The sequence below is a fragment of the Apodemus sylvaticus genome, chromosome 5 (genome assembly GCF_947179515.1).
Source record: "Apodemus sylvaticus chromosome 5, mApoSyl1.1, whole genome shotgun sequence".
Classification (NCBI taxonomy): domain Eukaryota; kingdom Metazoa; phylum Chordata; class Mammalia; order Rodentia; family Muridae; genus Apodemus; species Apodemus sylvaticus.
The window spans coordinates 72,805,892-72,822,753 of NC_067476.1; the positions used below are offsets into that span (position 1 = coordinate 72,805,892).

Genomic DNA, 16,862 nt, shown 5'->3' on the forward strand with positions numbered 1-16,862 from the left:
GGGCTACCTGAGACCCTAAATCAACAAACAAGAATTCGTTTTTGTTCGTAAACATTTATTTATTGATTGATTGATTGATTGATTTATTAGTGCTTATGAATATTTTGCCTATTAGTTTCAGTGTGTCTGGTTTTATGTGGAGGTCCTTGATCCACTTGGAGTTGAGCTTAGTACAAGGAGATAAGAATGGATCAATTCACATTATTTGGCATGCTGACCTCCAGTTGAGCCAGCACCGTTTGTTGAAAAGGCTGTCTTTTTTTTTCCACTGGATGGTTTCAGCTCCTTTGTCAAAGTTCAAGTGGCCATAGGTGTGTGGGTTCATTTCTGGGTCTTCAATCCTATTCCATTGATCCACCTGCCTGTCACTGTAGCAATACTATGCAGTTTTTAACACTATTGCTCTGTAGTATTGCTTGAGGTTCAGTATACTGATGCCCCCGGAAGTTCTTTTGTTGTTGAGAATAGTTTTAGCTATCCTGTGTTTTTTTGTTATTCCAGATGAATTTGAGAATTGCTCTTTCTAACTCTATGAAGAACTGAGTTGGGATTTTGATGGGGATTGCATTGAATCTGTAGATTGCTTTTGGCAAGATGGTCATTTTTACTATATTAATCCTGCCAATCTACAAGCATAGAAGATTTTTCCATTTTCTGAGGTCTTCTTCGATTTAAACTGGGGAAGACCCTTGAGGACATGGGCAAGGGGAAAAGTTCCTGAATAGAATACCAACAGTTTATGTTCTAAGATCAAGAATTGACAAATGGGACCTCATAAAATTACAAAGTTTCTGTAAGGCAAAGGACACTGTCAAGCAGACAAAATGGCAACCAACAAATTGGGAAAGGATCTTCACCAACCCTACATCCAACAGAGGGCTAATATCCAATATATACAAAAAACTCAAGAAGTTAGACGCTAGAGAGCCAAATAACCCCATTAAAAAATGGAGTACAGAGCTAAACAAAGAATTTTCACATGAAGAACTTCGAATGGCTGAGAAGCACCTTAAGAAATGTTCAACATCATTAGTCATTAGGGAAATGCAAATCAAAACAACCCTGAGACTTCATCTCACACCAGTTAGAATGGCTAAGATTAAAAACTCAGGAGATAGTAGGTATTGGCAAGGATGTGGAGAAAGAGGAACACTCCTCCACTGCTGGTGGGAATGCAAGTTGGTACAACTACTTTGGAAATCAGTCTGGCTGTTCCTCAGAAAACTGGGCATAACACTTCTGGATGACCCTGCAATACCACTCCTGGGCCTATACCCAGAGGATTCCCTGGCATGCAATAAGGACACATGCTCCACTATGTTCATAGAAGCCCTATTTATAATAGCCAGAAGCTGGAAAGAACCCAGATGTCCCTCAATGGAGGACTGGATACAGAAAATGTGGTATATTTACACAATGGAATACTACGCAGCAATTAAAAACAATGAATACACAAAATTCTTAGACAAATGGTTGGATCTAGAAAATATCATCCTAAGTGAGGTAACCCAGTCACAAAAGAACACACATGGAATACAGTCACTGATAAGTGGATATTAATTAGCCCAGAAGTTCTGAATTCTCAAGACATAATTAGCATATCAAATAATACCCAAGAAGAAGGAATGAGAGGTCCTGGATCCTGAAAAGGTTTGTTCCAGCATTGTAGGGGAGCACCAGGACAGAGAAGTAGGAGGGGGTTGATAGGAGAATGGGTGGAGGGAAGAGGGCTTAGGGAACTTATGGGGAGGGGGGGGAACCAGGAAAGGGAAAATCATTTGGAATGTAAACATAGAATATAGACAATTTAAAAAAAAAGATTGGAAATGAAAAAAAATGAATATTTTGCCTGCATGTATATCTGTGTACCATATACATGCCTGGTGCCTATGGAGATCAGAGAGGGCATTGGATTCTCTGAAACTGGACTTACAGACAGTAGTGAGCTACCATGTGGGTGCTTGGGAAATACTCTATAAGAAAAAGTGTTCTTAACCACTGACCCATCTCTCCAGTCCCTACTTTTAAACTTTTGCTTTTTAACTTAATTTTACTTTGTGAAGAATTGAGTTGGGATTTTGATGGGTATTGCATTGAATCTGTATATTGCTTTTGGCAAAATGGCCATTTTAACTATAATGATCCTGCCAATCCATGAGCATGGGAGGTTTTCCCATTTTTTGAGGTCTTCTTCCATTTCCTTCTTCAGAGTCTTGAAGTTCTTGTCATACAGATCTTTCACATGTTTGGTAAGAGTCACCCCAAGGTACTTTATACTGTTTGTGGCTATTGTGAAGGGGGTCATTTCCCTAATTTCTTTCTCAGCCTGCTTATCCTTTGAGTATAGGAAGGCCACTGATTTGCTTGAGTTGATTTTATAACCTGCCATTTTGTTGAAGTTGTTTATCAGCTGTAGGAGTTCTTTAGTGGAGTTTTTTGGGTCACTTAGGTAGACTATCATGTCATCTGCAAATAATGATAGTTTAACTTCTTCCTTTCCAATTTGTATCCCTTTGACCTCCTTATGTTGTCGAATTGCCCGAGCTAGTACCTCAAGTACAATATTAAAAAGATAAGGAGAAAGGGGGCAGCCCTGTCTAGTCCCTGATTTTAGTAGGATTGCTTCAAGTTTCTCTCCATTTAGTTTGATGTTGGCTACCGGTTTGCTGTATATTGCTTTTACTATGTTTAGGTATGGGCCTTGAATTCCTGTTCTTTCCAAGACTTTAAGCATAAAAGGATGCTGAATTTTGTCAAATGCTTTTTCAGCATCCAATGAAATGACCATGTGGTTTTTTTCTTTGAGTTTGTTTATGTAGTGGATTGCATTGATGGATTTCCGTATATTGAACCAACCCTGCATCCCTGGGATAAAGCCTACTTGATCATGGTGGATGATCGTTTTGATGTGTTCTTGGATTCGGTTGGCAAGAATTTTATTGAGTATTTTTGCATCGATGTTCATAAAGGAAATTGGTCTGAAATTCCTCGACAAAGGGGCTGAAAACATCCAATGGAAAAAAGATAGCCTTTTCAACAAATGGTGCTGGTTCAACTGGAGGTCAGCATGCAGAAGAACGCGAATTGATCCATCCTTGTCTCCTTGTACTAAGCTCAAATCCAAATGGATCAAGGACCTCCACATAAAGCCAGACACTCTGAAGCTAATAGAAAAGAAACTGGGGAAGACCCTTGAGGACATCGGTACAGGGAGAAAGTTTCTGAACAGAACACCAATAGCGTATGCTCTAAGAGCAAGAATTGACAAATGGGACCTCATAAAATGACAAAGTTTCTGTAAGGCAAAGGACACCATCAAAAGGACAAATCGGCAACCAACAAATTGGGAAAAGATCTTCACCAATCCTACATCAGATAGAGGGTTAATATCCAATATATATAAAGAACTCAAGAAGTTAGACTCCAGAAAACCAAACAACCCTATTAAAAATGGGGTACAGAGTTAAACAAAGAATTCTCACCTGAAGAACTTCGGATGGCGGAGAAACATCTTAAAAAATGCTCAACTTCATTAGTCATTAGGGAAATGCAAATCAAAACAACCCTGAGATTTCACCTTACACCAGTCAGAATGGCTAAGATTAAAAATTCAGGAGACAGCAGGTGTTGGCGAGGATGTGGAGAAAGAGGAACACTCCTCCACTGCTGGTGGGGTTGCAAATTGGTACAACCACTCTGGAAATGAGTCTGGCGGTTCCTCCGAAAACTGGGCACCTCATTTCCAGAAGATCCTGCTATACCACTCCTGGGCATATACCCAGAGGATTCCCCACCATGTAATAAGGATACATGCTCCACTATGTTCATAGCAGCCCTATTTATAATTGCCAGAAGCTGGGAAGAACCCAGGTATCCCTCAACAGAAGAGTGGATGCAAAAAATGTGGTATATATACATAACGGAGTACTATTCAGCCATTAGAAACAATGAATTCATGAAATTCTTAGGCAAATGGATGGAGCTGGAGAACATCATACTAAGTGAGGTAACCAAGACTCAAAAGATGAATCATGGTATGCACTCACTAATAAGTGGATATTAACCTAGAAATCTGGAATAACCAAAACATAATCCACACATCAAATGAGGTACAAGAAGAACTGAGGAGTGGCCCCTTGTTCTGGAAAGACTCAGTGAAGCAGTATAGGGCAAAACCAGAAAAGGGAAATGGGAAGGGGTGGGTGGGAGGACAGGGGGAGAGAAGGGGGCTTATGGGACTTTCAGGAAGTGGGGGGCTAGAAAAGGGGAAACCATTGGAAATGTAAATTAAAAATATATCGAATTAAAAAATTTAATTTTACTTTATCTTTTTATTGCATGTGTTTTAAAGATGTATTTATTATTATATGTAAGTACACTGTAGCTGTCTTCAGACACACCAGAAGAAGGTGTTAGATCTCATTATGGATGGTTGTGAACCACAATGTGGTTGCTGGGATTTAAACTCAAGACCTCTGGAAGAACAGTCAGTGCTCTTAACCGCTGAGCCATTTCACCAGCCCTTTTCTTGCATTTTTTATTTCTATTTTTTAAATTAATTTATTTACATCTAGATCACAGCCTCTCACCTCCTTCTGGTCTCCCCTCCCGCCTCTCCTCCTGACCTCCTCCCCATGCTCCTGTTCTTCCCCTCCTTCAGATCATTTTATGTTTTTTGAGACAGGATAGCCCTGCTTGACCTGGAACTAGCTTTGTAGACCAGGCTGGCCTCAAATCCACAGAGATCCACCTGCTTCTACCTCCTGCCTCCTGAGTTCTGGGTCTAAAAGCACAATGAGCCACCATCACTGGGCATGTTCTTAAACTTTTAAAATAAAAATCTTGTTTGTAGGCTGGGCGGTGGTGGCGCACACCTTTAATCCCAGCACTTGGGAGGCAGAGGCGGGCGGATTTCTGAGTTTGAGGCCAGCCTGGTCTACAAAGTGAGTTCCAGGACAGTCAGGGCTACATAGAGAAACCCTGTCTCAGAAACAACAACAACAACAACAACAACAAAACCAAAAAAACCCCAAAACACACAAAAAAAAAAAAGAAAAAAAAATCTTGTTTGTGAAGTCAGGCAGTGGTGGCGCCTTTAATCCCAGCACTTGGGAGGCAGAGACAAGCAGATTTCTGAGTTCCAGGACAGCCTGGTCTACAGAGTGAGTTCTAGGACAGCCAGGGGTACACAGAGAAACCCTGCCTTGAAAAACCAAATAAATAAATAAATAAAAATCTTGTTTGTATGTGTGCGTACAATGCCATACAGGAAATATTTATGTATCTATTTATTTATGTATTAATTCATTCAGCACACATACATGGGATATCTAGTACATAAGTGTGCAGTGCATGTATCTGTGCATACATGAGGGACACAAGGGGGCCATGGCTCCCCGGGAGTGACATGTGTTTGTAGGATGCTGGCTTGCTCCATGGGTCCTGGGGTCTGAATTCCAGTCCTCTTGCCTATGCAGCAAGTGCCCCTAACTGCTGAGTAATGTCTCTAGACCAGGAATTGTGGTTTTAGAGCAAACTATTATTTATAATCTTTACACAAATCAGATTGTTTAGAAGGATCTGGGGAAATGGGCAAATGCAGATCTTTGGCTCAATCTTATAAATTTACCACATACCGTCATGAATGGGCAGGGAAAGGGGCTAAAAAGACAGCTCAGTGCTCACGAGCTGTTCTTCCAGGAGACCTAGGTTCAATTCCCAGTGCTCACATCCCGGATTATACTTCTATAGGATCCGACACTCTCTTCTGCCTCTGTGGGCACTAGGTACATAAGTGGTACACAAAACATCCATACTCTAATTCTATAAAGATATAAACTAACTAACAGAATGGGAAGGGAAGGCCACCGCTCTTCTGGGGTGGAGACCATCATGGTGACACATGACAAGTACAAGTCCTCAAGGGGTGCACGTCAGAATTCCACATTGTCCTGCGAGGGCAGGGACACATTTTATTAATGACTGTAGCCTCAGTGCTCAGAGGAGCTCTTTGCATGAAACTGCCCCTCGAGAACTATTTGATGGGGCTGGATAGATGACTCAGTGGTCACAAGCACTTTGCTGCTCTTGCAGAAGACCTGGGCTTGTTTTCCAGCACCCCCAGTGGCTCTCAATGGGCTCCTTCTCCAGGTCTGGAGGGTCTAATGTCCTTTTCTTGGCTCCTGGTGGGTATGTTGCACACAAACTCACACAGGCACACATACACATATAAAATTACATTTTTCGGGGTTTTTTTTTTTTTGTTTTGTTTTTGGGTTTTTTGGTTGTTGTTGTTTTTGTTTTATGTTTGATATAGAGTTTCTCTGTGTAGCCTCTTCCTGTCCTAGAGGGCAAGGTCTCTCAGGGGGATTAAAGGCATGTAACACTACATATGGCTAATAAGTAACTCTTTAGAGGAGAGAAAAAGGAGAGAGAGAGAGAGAGAGAGAGAGGGAGAGGGAGAGGGAGAGGGAGAGAGGGGGACAGAGGGAGAGGGAGAGGAAGAGGGAGAGGGAGAGAGAGAGAGAGAGAGAGAGAGAGAGAGAGATCTGGTGAGGCGTGAAGAATGGCTCAGACACCTGCTGCCAAGCCTGATGACCTGAGTTCATCTCTGGGACCCACACGGCAGAAGGGCAGAACCCGTCCACGGTCCTTGAACTTCTCCACATGTGCAATGGTGGCATGCACGAACATCCCATCCATTAAATAAATTAATAAACAGATAAACAATAAAAAAGAAATTTGCAGGGCTCAGTGGTTCAAGGGCACACACCTTTAATCCCAGCTTTTGGGAGGCAGAGGCAGGCAGATCTTTGTGAGTCTATGTCAGCCATGACTACAGAGCAAGTTCTAGGACAGGGAGGGGCTACATAGAGAAACCCTATCTCAAAAAACCAACCAACCAACCCACCCACCAACCAATCATATATTACACTGCAATTCTGTCAATGAAGTGCATTTCATTTAGACACGGTTCTACTTGTACCCCAGGCTGGCCTCGGTCTCACAATGATCCATTTGTCGCAGCTTCCAAGTGATGGGACTACAGGTGTGTGCCATCATCAAGTGGCAACTTCCATTTAGTTGAAATGCCCAGAGCAGGCAAATTCAGAGACAGAAAGCAGGGCAGTGATCAGCTAGCTCTGGGAATGGGAGACACTGGAGAACAGGACTTCCTTTAAAGGTAAGAATGTTCTAAAATGGACTGTCAATATGAGTGTACATGACTTTGGCAATATTCTAAAAGCCATGGAATTACACGCAAGTTAGTAAGCTGTGAATTTGTGAATTGTATCTCTGCCCTCAAGAAAACCATCAGAAGAGAAACGGTTGATGAATATGTAAATGGATAAATGAGAGGTGGTGGCTCTTGTCTTACTGTCACTTAGAGCCATGTCCAGTGGTGAGGATTCCCCTCCCCTCCCTTTACCCTCCATCCACCCACCCCTCCTTTATCCTCCCTCCCTCCATCCATTCATCTATCCACTCACTCCTCCTTTACCCTCCATCCACCCACTCTTTATCCTCCCTCCCTCCATCCATCCATCTATCCACTCACTCCTCCTTTACCCTCCATCCATCCACCCACCCCTGCTTTACCATCTATCCACCCCCCACCCCCCCACCCCCCCTTTACCCATCCACCCACCCACCTAGCAGTCGTGCACAGTGCCAAGTAGGATGCTGAGCAGAATGATGCTCCCTGGCAAGGACTCAGCAGCAGTGGAGGCTGCTGTGGATCCTGCCTGCTGTCCTGGAGGAGCACACACACTTAGATGGGTGGCTTCTTTCCTTTTCTCTTTTCTTCTCTCCATCTCCCTCCAACTCTTTATTTTTTTTGGGGGGGGGGTTTGAGACGGGGTTTCTCTGTGTAATCCTGGCTATACTGGAACTCACTCTGTAGACCAGGCTGGCCTCGAACTCAGAAATCCACCTGCCTCTTCCTCCCACGTGCTGGGACTACAGGCGTGCGCCACCACGCCCGGCTCCTCCAACTCTTTTTGAGACACGGCCTTGCTATGTAAACAAGGCTGGCCTTGGCCCCATGATCTTCCTAATTTAGTCTCCACTGGAGTGCTAGGACAGGTGAGGCCCCATGATCTTCCTAATTTAGTCTCCACTGGAGTGCTAGGACAGGTGAGGCCCTATGATCTTCCTAATTTAGTCTCCACTGGAGTGCTAGGACAGGTGAGGCCCCATGATCTTCCTAATTTAGTCTCCACTGGAGTGCTAGGACAGGTGAGGTCACCATGATCTTCCTAATTTAGTCTCCACTGGAGTGCTAGGACAGGTGAGACCACCAGGCCCAGATCCTTCTCCTTATCAGAATTCCCCAAAAGTCATATTTCTATTCTTAAGTCCTGACTTAAAAGGATGAATCAGCTCCCAATCTCTTGGACTGAATCGTTCTTAAAATGAGCCGAACCCAAAGGGAAACTAGCATGGGATTCTGATGTTAACTCAACTGGCCGCTTTTAAATTACATAAATAATCTCCTGTGGTCATCATCACCTTCTGCCTCCTCCTCCTCCTCCTTTTGTCCTTTCAACTAAGAAAAGAAGGTCTGACAGTGTATGCCAGGACAGAGATGGCTGAGGCAGGAGGATACATAGAAAAAGTCTGACTCAAAAAACACAAAGCCAAATCCAAGCAAAAATCCAACCTCCCTTTGGGTTGCAGATTAATGAAAACAATAAGCCTGCACTAGAGCTGCTACTTGTAGTCTCTGGAAAGGATGAGCGCCCAGTACACAATAAGGGTCAGGGAGCTGCAACATTTTTTTGTAAACTTTGCACATTATCAGTGAAATTAGCTCATAAGCCTTGAATACAAAATGTAGAAGAGGCTGCTGCCTGCAGCTTGGGACCATGGACTTTTCCATCCTCCAAGGTTGAGGAGAGAATGAGCTGGGATCTTTGGGAGGGAATGGTGATTCTTGGTGTAGCAGAGGCGCTGGGCCTTCCTTGAAGGAGCTGACCCTGTAGGCAGAGCTGGCGCCCACACTGAGGAGGCCAGTGAGGAAGCCGCAGGCAGTCTCTTGACTCTGGCCAGCGGCCGCTCACACCTCTGCTACTTACAACTTGTCAGTATGCATAACACAGTTAACCTCTTTGCCCTCCAGTTTCCTCTTAGTAAGGTAGGACATGGTAGGGAGGTCAGAAAAGTGTCTCCTCATGAGGACTAACAACTGTGGAAGTAAACGGAAGTGAAGCAAGGGGTATAAGTGACTTCAATATAACTTATTTTGGAAAATGGAATCTCAGTGTTGTTTTGATTTGCATTTCCCTGATAACTAAGGATGCTGAACATTTCTTTAGGTGCTTTAGAGCCATTTGCGTTTCCTCAGTTGAGAATTCCCTGTTTAGCTCTGTAACCCATTTTTTGATAGGGTTATTTGATTCTCTGAAGACTAACTTCTTGAGTTCTTTATATACGTTGGATATTAGCCCTCTATCGGATGTAGGGTTAGTAAAAATCTTTTCCCAATTTGTTGGTTGCCATTTTGTCCTTCTGACTATGTCCTTTGCCTTACAGAAGCTTTTCAGAAATAAGATCTCTTGGTCTGCTTGAATATGCAACCCCACCTCATATCTGTGTTAAACAATTAAAAGTTAACTTAGGTGTAATTTAACTACTTCATTTAGTTAAAAATACCTGAGTGATGGCAAAACCAAACCCAGGACTTAGGGGCTCCTAACACTCTGCTACGCCACAGGTCTGGCTAACCTCAGAAGCTTTATTTTAGCACACACAGGACTAGCTGCTCTCCCCTCAGATGGGTTTTTAGCCCTTCCACGCCTTTCCAGTCCCCTCTTAGTCTTCCATGCTTGCTCCTCTTTCTTCAGAATATGTGTGTGTGTGTGTGTGTGTGTGTGTGTGCGCGCGCGCGCGCACATGTACATTTCTGTGGCCCTATGTCTTTTTTCCACTCTTTTCAGACCCTGAGGCTCCCTGGGAAAACCCACAAAGGATCATTGATTTCCCTTAGGGAACAGAAAGTGTTAAATCTCAGGGGAACTGACAACAGATCTCTCCCCCAAGAGGAAACTCCCCACCAAGGCCAGTTTCTCTCTTAATGCCTTTTCTGAGACCCCCAGTTCTGGTTTCTCAAAGAAGCTCTGCCCCCAGAGTGCAGGAACTTGAAAACTCAGTCTTGATTTTTCTCTTCCGTGACTGCAGGCGGGTACAGCCAGGAGCACAGGGAACATAGGAGTGACAGAGCAGCTGGAACAGGGTTCTTCCAGGCTCTGTCTGCACCCAGGAACTGTGCTGAGACACAGCTCTCTGTGCCAGGGGAAAGCTGATCTCCCAGGAGTGCTGAGACAGGCTTGCAGGCACACAGGAGGGACAAGCTCCTGCCAGAGACAGTAGGACCAACTAACACCAGAGATAACCAGATGGTGAAAGGCACACACAGAAACATTGCCAACAGAAACCAATGTGATATGGTACCATCTGAATCCAGCTCTCCCATGACAGCAAGTCCTAACACACCAGAAAAGCAAGATTTGGATTTTAAATCACAGCTCATGATGCTGATAGAGGACTTCGAGAAGGACACAAATAACTCCCTTAAATAAATACTGGTAAACACAACAAAACAGGTGAAGGAATTGAACAATACCATCCAGGATCTAAAAATGGAAATATAAATAATAAAGAAATCACAAAGGGAAACAACTCTGGAGATAGAAAACCTAGGAAAGAAGTCAGGAGTCATAGATGTATTGTATTATGTCTTGTATTATGTTGTGTCATCAACAACATAATACAAGACAGAGAAGAGAGTATCTCAGGTGCAGAAGATACCATAGAAAACATTGACACAACAGTGAATGAAAATGCAAAATGCAAAAACTTCCTAACCCAAAACATCCAGGAAATCCAGAACACAAGGAGAATACCAAACCTAAGGATTATAAATATAGAAGAGAGCAAAGATTTCCAGCTTAAAGGGCCAGTAAATGTTCAACAAAATTATAGAAGAAAACTTCCTAACCTAAAGAAAGAGATGCCCATGAACATACAAGAAGCCTATAGAACTTCAAATAGATTGGACCAGAAAAGAAATTCCTCCCATCACATAATGATTAAAACACCAAATGCACTAAACAAAGAAAGAATTTTAAAAGCAGTAAGGGAAAAAGATCAAGTAACATATAAAGGCAGACCTATCAGAATTACACTAGACTTCTCAACAGAGACTATGAAAGGCAAGAAGATCCTGGGCAAATGTCATCTAGACCCCAAGGGAACACAAATGCCAACCGAGGCTACTATATCCAGCAAAACTCTCAACTACCATAGGTGGAGAAACCAAGTTATTCCATAACAAAAACAAATTTACGCACTATCTTTCCACAAATCCAGCCCTTCAAAGGATAATTAATGGAAAACAAAAGGAGGGAAACTACACACTAGAAAAAGCAAGAAATTGATCTTCTTTTTAACAAACCAGAAAGAAGAGAGCCACGCAAATATAACTCCACCTCTAATAACAAAATAACAGGAAGCAACAATCACTTCTCCTTAATATCTCTTGATATCAATGGACTCAGTTCCCCAATAAAAAGACATAGACTAACAGACTGGATACACAAGCAGGACCCAACATTTTGCTGCATACAGGAAACCCACCTCAGGCACAAAGATAGTCAGTACCTCAGAGTAAAAGGCTAGAAAACAATTTTCCAAGCAAATGGTCTCAAGAAACAAGCTGGAGTAGCCATTCTAATAGCAAATAAAATCGACTTGCAACCTAAAGTAATAAAAAAATATAAGGAAGGACACTTCATGCTCATCAAAGGAAAAAACTATCAAGATGACCTCTCCATTTTGAACACCTATGCTCCAAATGCAAGGGCACCCACATTCATAAAAGAAACTTTACTAAATAAAGCTCAAAGAGCACATTGCACGCTACACAGTAATAGTGGGAGACTTCAACACCCCATTCTCATCAATGGACAGATCAGGGAAAAAACACAAACTAAACAAAGAAACAGTAAAACTAACAGAAGTTATGAACCAAATGGATTTAACAGATATCTATAGAACATTTTATCCTAAAACAAAATATACCTTCTTCTCAGCACCTCACAGTACCTTCTCCAAAAATGACCATATACCCTGTCAACAAAACAGACCTCAGCAGATATAAGAAAATTAAAATTGTTTAGATTATTTATCTGATCCTGATTTAACTTTAGTACCTGGTATCTGTCTAGAAAATTGTCCATTTCAGACACCCTATCAGATCACGAGGGACAAAGGCTGGTCTTCAATAACAACAAAAACAACAGAAAGCCCACATTCACATGGAAACTGAACAACTTTCTATTCAACAATAACTTGGTCAAGGAAGAAATAAAGAAATTAAAGACTTTTAGAATTTAATGAAAATGAAGGCACAACATACCAAACTTATGGGACACAATGAAAGCAGTGCTAAGGGGCTGGAGAGATGGCTCAGTGGCTAAGAGCACCAACTGTTCTTCCAATAGGTCATGAGTTCAAATCCTAGCACCCACATGGTGGCTCGTAACCATCCGAAAAGAGAAAAGGCATCTGATGCTTTCTTCTGGTGTCTGAAGACAATTACAGTGTACTCACATAAAATAAATAAATAAATCTTAAAAAAAAAAAAAGAAAGCAGTGCTAAGAGGAAAACTCATAGCTTTGAGTGCCTCCAAAAAGAAACTGGAAAGAACATATACTAACAGCTTGACAGCACATCTAAAGGCTCTAGAACAAAAAGAAGCAAATATACCCAAGAAGAGTAGATGGCAGGAAATCATCAAACTGAGAGCTGAAATCAACCAAGTAGAAACAAAAATAACTATACAAAGAATCAACCAGGCCGGGCAGTGGTGGCGCACTCCTTTAGTCCCAGCACTTGGGAGGCAGAGGCAGGTGGATTTCTGAGTTTGAGGCCAGCCTGGTCTACAGAGTGAGTTCCAGGACAGCCAGAGCTACACAGAGAAACCCTGTCTGGACCCCCCCCCCCCAAAAAAAAGGAATCAACTAAACCAGGAACTGGTTCTTTGAAAAAAACCAACAGGATAGATAAACCCTTAGCCAAACTAACCAGAGGGCACCGAGACAGTATCCAAATCAACAAAATCAGAAATGAAAAGGGAGACATAACAACAGATACTGATGAAATCCAAAAAAATCATCAGATCCAACTACACAAGCCTATACTCAACAAAACTGTAAAATCTAGATGAAATGGACAATTTTCTAGACAGATACCAGGTACTAAAGTTAAATCAGGATCAGATAAATAATCTAAACAATCCCATAACCCCTAAAGAAATAGAAGCAGTCATTAATAGTCTCCCAATGAAAAAAAAGTCCAGGACCAGACGGGTTTTTAGTGCAGAATTCTATCAGACCTTCAAAGAAGACCTAATACCAATACTCTTCAAACTATTGAAACAGAAGGAACACTACCCAACTCGTTCTATGAAACCACAATTACTCTGATACCTAAACCAAACAAAGACCCAACAAAGAAAGAGAACTCTAGACCAATTTCCATTTTGAATATTGATGTAAAAATACTCAATAAAATTCTTCCCAACCAAAGCCAAGAACACATCAAAACGATCATCCCCCATGATCATGTAGGCTTCATCCCAGGGTTGCAGGGATTGTTCAATATACGGAAATCCATCAATGTAATCCACTATATAAACAAACTCAAAGAAAAAAAAAACCCACATGATCATTTCATTAGATGCTGAGAAAGCATTTGACAAAATCCAACACCCCTTTATGATAAAAGTCTTGGAAAGATCAGTATTCCATACCTAAACACAGTAAAAGCAATATACAGCAAATCAGTAGCCAACATCAATCTAAATGGATGGAAACTTGAAGCAATCCCACTGAAATCAGGGACTAGACATGGCTGTCCCCTCTCTCCCTACCTGTTCAATATAGCACTTGAAGTCATAGCCAGAGCAATTAGACAACAAAAGGAGATCAAAGGGATACAGATTGGAATGGAAGAAGTTGAAGTATCACTATTTGCAGATGATATGATAGTATACTTAAGTGACCCCAAAAATTTCACCAGAGAACTCCTAAACCTGATAAACAATTTCAGCAAAATGGCTGAATATAAAATTAACTTAAACAAATCAGTAGCCTTCCTATACTCAAAGGATTAAGAGGCTGAGAAAGAAATTAGGGACACTACACCCTTCACAATAGCTACAAACATTATAAAATACTTTAGTGTGACTCTAACCAAGCAAGTGAAAGATCTGTATGACAACTTCAAGTCTCTGAAGAAAGAAGCTGAAGAAGATCTCAGAAGATGGAAAGATCTCCCACGCTCATGGATTGGCAGAGTAAATATAGTAAAAGTGACTATCTTGCCTAAAGTAATCTATAGACTCAATGCAATCCCCATCAAAATTCCAATTCAATTCTTCATAGAGTTAGAAAGAGCAATTTCCAAATTTATCTGGAATTACAAAAAACCCAGGATAGTGAAAACTATTCTCAAAGTAAAAGAACCTCTGGCGGAATCACCATCCCTAACTTCAAGCTATAATACAGAGCAATAGTGATAAAAACTGCTTGGTATTGGTACAATGAGAGGCAGGCAGATCAATGGAATAGAACTGAAGACCCAGAAATGAACCCACACACCTATGGTCACTTGGTCTTTGACAAAGGAGCTAAACTATCCAGTGGAAAAAAAGACAACATTTTCAACAAATGGTGCTGGGTCAACTGGCAGTCAACATGTAGAAGAATGCAAATTGATCCATTTTTATCTCCCTGTACAAAGCTCAAGTCCAAGTGGATCAAGGACCTCCACATAAAACCAGATGCACTGAATCTAATAGAAGAGAAAGTGGGGAAGAACCTGGAGCACATGGGCACAGGGGAAAATTTCCTGAACCAATAGCTTATGCTCTAAAATCAAGAATTGACAAATGAGACCTCTTAAAATTGCAAAGCTTCTGTAAGGCAAAGGACACTGTCAATAGGACAAAATGACAACCAACAGAATGGTAAAAGATCTTTATCAATCTTACATCTGATAGAGGGCTAATATCCAATATATACAAAGAACGCAAAAAGTTAGACTCTAGAGAACCAAATAACCCCATTAAAAATGGGGTACAGAGCTAAACAACGAATTCTCAACTGAGGAATATCAGATGGCTGGGAAACACCTAAAGAACTGCTCAACATCCTTAATCATCCGGGAAATGCAAATCAAAACAACCCTGAGATTTCAGCTCACACCAGTCAGAATGGCTAAGATCAAAAACTCAGGGGACAGCAGGATGTGGAGAAAGAGGAATACTCTTTCATTGCTGGTGGGATTGCAAGCGTTACACCACTCTGGAAATCAGTTTGGTGGTTTCTCAGACAGTTGGACATAGTACTTCCTGAGGACTCAGCTATACCACTCCTGGCATATACCCAGAAGATGCTCCAACATGTAATAAGGACACATGCTCCACTATGTTCATAGCAGCCTTATTTATAATAGCCAGAAGCTTGAAAGAACCTAGATGTCCCTCAACAGAGGAACAGATACAGAAAATGTAGTACATTTACACAATGGAGTACTACTCAGCTATTAAAAACAATTAATTCATGAAAGTCTTAGGCAAATGGATGGAGCTAGAAAATATCATCTTGAGTGAAGTAACCCAATCACCAAGGAACACACACCGTATGCACATGGATATTAGCCCAAAAGCTCGGACTACCCAAGATACAACTCACAGAGCACATGAAGCTCAAGAAGAAGGAAGACCAACATGTGGATACGTTGATCCTTATTGGAAAGTGGACCAAAATACCCATGGCTCACAGCTAACCAATAGACCGAGCATAGGGTTCCCAGAGGAGTAGCTAGAGAAAGGACCCAAGGAGCTGAAGAGGTTTGCAGCCCCATAGGAGGAACAATAATGTGTACCAACCAGTATCCCCAGAGCTCCCAGGAACTAAACCATCAACCAAAGAGTCCACATGGAGGGACCCATGGCTCCAGCTACATATGTAGTAGAAGATGGCCATTTCAGACATCTATGCGAGGAGAGGCTATTGGTCCTGTGAAGGCTTAATGCTCCAGTGTAGGGGAATGCCAGTCAGGAAAGTGGGGGGAGGGGTTGGTAAGCAGAGAGAAGAGGGATGGGATAAGGGGTTTTTGAAAGGGTAATGAGGAAATGTAAATAAAGCAAATATCTAATAAAAAAAAAAAAGAGGCAATCCACCATGTATGAGAGCTGGCGTCCACAAACTCTCAGAGATGGATGGACTGGATGCTGGGGCTGGACAAACCAAGGGGCCTGCGCCTTTCCTCAGCTCTTTTTTTTTTTTTTTTTTAAGATTTATTTATTTTTATATGTAAGACACACCAGAAGAGGGAGTCAGATCTCATTAAGGATGGTTGTGAGTCAACATGTGGTTGCTGGGATTTGAACTCAGGACCTTTGGAAGAGCAGTCAGTGCTCTTAACCACTGAGCCATCTCACTAGCCCTTTGCTCAGCTCTTAAATTTGGAGTATTTCTCTATCCTGACCAATACAAATGCAGATACCCACAGCCAACCACCGGACTCTGATCAGGGACACCAATAAAATAGCTAGGGGAAGGACTGAAGGAGCTGAAGGGGTTTGCAACCCCACAGGAAGAACAACAGTATCAACTAACCTGAGCTCCCAGGAACTAAAGCACCAACCAAAGAGTACACCTGGAGTGACCCATGGCTCTAGATACATGTGTAGCAGAGGATGGACTTATCTGACATCAATGTGAGGAAAGGCCTTTGGTTCTGTGGAAGTCTGATGCCCCAGTGTAGGGGATGCTAGAGAGGTGAGGCGGGA

At 42.0% G+C, this 16,862-nt stretch overlaps 1 protein-coding gene across 1 annotated transcript in view; it reads right to left on the bottom strand.

Annotated features, from left to right (window-relative positions):
* Nucleotides 1-16,862, bottom strand: part of Cstpp1 (centriolar satellite-associated tubulin polyglutamylase complex regulator 1) — a 173,613-nt gene that overhangs the window by 19,901 nt on the left and 136,850 nt on the right. The gene's annotated exons all lie outside the window — the stretch shown is intronic.